General features: G+C 40.2%; 2 non-coding genes across 2 annotated transcripts in view; both read left to right on the forward strand.

The window, feature by feature from the left end:
* The first annotated feature begins 106 nt into the window (after positions 1-106).
* TRNAV-GAC (transfer RNA valine (anticodon GAC)) lies at positions 107-178 on the forward strand. The gene has a single exon. It is a non-coding gene; the product is annotated as a tRNA-Val (tRNA).
* Positions 179-2,437: 2,259 nt separating this feature from the next.
* TRNAF-GAA (transfer RNA phenylalanine (anticodon GAA)) overlaps positions 2,438-2,500 on the forward strand; it is a 73-nt gene continuing 10 nt past the window's right edge. Inside the window, exon 1 of the tRNA in view lies at positions 2,438-2,500. This exon is cut by the window's right edge and continues 10 nt beyond it. This is a non-coding gene — a tRNA (tRNA-Phe).

The following is a 2,500-nucleotide window of genomic DNA, read 5'->3' on the forward strand; positions in this document are numbered from 1 at the left end:
GGACTCCTTAAAACATATCTCTAACATATAAGGGTAAACATCCAGGTCATGCATCTAGTTTGTTGAATGGTTCAAATCAAAGTATGAAGACCACAGCTATCAGCAGGCCGAAATAGCTCAGTTGGGAGAGCGTTAGACTGACGATCTAAGGGTCCTGGTTCAATCCCGGGTTTCGGCACAGTTGAGAGGTTCTTTGCTTCTAACAAAATAGGTCTTGGAATCAGCTGTAGTACTTTTTTCACTATTCATCAAATTTTTTCTAACTGATATACAACACAAGCAATTTAACATAGACTTTGCTTTGTGTCCTCCTTCTAAACTTGCTTCCACATTTCTTGCCTTCAGGTTAGACTGTGAATGTTTCCCATTTCATGCTTTTTTGTAATGTAAACTCTTGTCTGCATTACCTTCAACTTCCCCTTGAACACAGATGTCAGTGGTCAGATGACATTGCTTACCTACTCAGGCCACATACGTCTGGGTAATATAGTGCTAGTCCATTCAGAGTTAAAAAAAACGCTACCTAACCCGGATCCCAAAAACGCTATTTACCCATTGCACAAGTTAACTGCTGAATGATACAGGACTCTTTAAAACATATCTCTAACATATAAGGGTAAATATCCAGGTCATGCATCTAGTTTGTTGAATGGTTCAAATCAAAGTATGAAGACCACAGATAGCAGCAGGCCGAAATAGCTCAGTTGGGAGAGCGTTAGACTGAAGATCTGAAGGTCCCTGGTCAATCCCGGGTTTCGGCACAGTTGAGAGGTTCCTTGCTTCTGGCAAAAGAGGTCTTGGAATCTGCTGCAGTACTTTTTTCTCTATTCATCAAATTTTTTCCAACTGATATACAACACAAGTAATTTAACATAGACTTTGCTTTCTGTCCTCATTCTAAACTTGCTTCCACATTTCTTGCCTTCAGGTTAGACTATGAATGTTTCCCATTTCATGCTTCTTTGTAAAGTAACCTCTTGTCTGCCTTACCTTCAACTTCCCCTTGAACACAGATGTCAGTAGTCAGATGACATTGCTTACCTACTCAGGCCAAATACGTCTGGGTAATATAGTGCTAGTCCATTCAGAGTTAAAAAAACGCTATCTAACCCGGATCCCAAAAACGCTATTTACCCATTGCACAAGTTAACTGCTGAATGATACAGGACTCCTTAAAACATATCTCTAACATATAAGGGTAAATATCCAGGTCATGCATCTAGTTTGTTGAATGGTTCAAATCAAAGTATGAAGACCTCAGCTAGCAGCAGGCCGAAATAGCTCAGTTGGGAGAGCGTTAGACTGAAGATCTGAAGGTCCCTCGTTCAATCCCGGGTTTCGGCACAGTTGAGAGGTTGCTTGCTTCTGACAAAAGAGGTCTTGGAATCTGCTGCAGTACTTTTTTCTCTATTCATCAAATTTTTTCCAACTGATATATAACACAAGCAATTTAACATAGACTTTGCTTTGTGTCCTCCTTCTAAACTTGCTTCCACATTTCTTGCCTTCAGGTTAGACTATGAATGTTTCCCATTTCATGCTTTTTTGTAATGTAAACTCTTGTCTGCATTACCTTCAACTTCCCCTTGAACACAGATGTCAGTGATCAGATGACGTTGCTTACCTACTCAGGCCACATACGTCTGGGTAATATAGTGCTAGTCCATTCAGAGTTAAAAAAACGCTACCTAACCCGGATCCCAAAAACGCTATTTAACCATTGCACAAGTTAACTGCTGAATGATACAGGACTCCTTAAAACATATCTCTAACATATAAGGGTAAATATCCAGGTCATGCATCTAGTTTGTTGAATGGTTCAAATCAAAGTATGAAGATGACAGATAGCAGCAGGCCGAAATAGCTCAGTTGGGAGAGCGTTAGACTGAAGATCTGAAGGTCCCTGGTTCAATCCCGAGTTTCGGCACAGTTGAGAGGTTCCTTGCTTCTGGCAAAAGAGGTCTTGGAATCTGCTGCAGTACTTTTTTCTCTATTCATCAAATTTTTTCCAACTGATATACAACACAAGTAATTTAACATAGACTTTGCTTTCTGTCCTCATTCTAAACTTGCTTCCACATTTCTTGCCTTCAGGTTAGACTATGAATGTTTCCCATTTCATGCTTTTTTGTAAAGTAACCTCTTGTCTGCCTTACCTTCAACTTCCCCTTGAACACAGATGTCAGTAGTCAGATGACATTGCTTACCTACTCAGGCCAAATACGTTTGGGTAATATAGTGCTAGTCCATTCAGAGTTAAAAAAACGCTATCTAACCCGGATCCCAAAAACGCTATTTACCCATTGCACAAGTTAACTGCTGAATGATACAGGACTCCTTAAAACATATCTCTAACATATAAGGGTAAATATCCAGGTCATGCATCTAGTTTGTTGAATGGTTCAAATCAAAGTATGAAGACCACAGCTAGCAGCAGGCCGAAATAGCTCAGTTGGGAGAGCGTTAGACTGAAGATCTAAAGGTCCCTGGTTCAATCCCG

Source organism: Lissotriton helveticus, chromosome 8, assembly GCF_964261635.1.
Source record: "Lissotriton helveticus chromosome 8, aLisHel1.1, whole genome shotgun sequence".
NCBI classification, from domain to species: domain Eukaryota; kingdom Metazoa; phylum Chordata; class Amphibia; order Caudata; family Salamandridae; genus Lissotriton; species Lissotriton helveticus.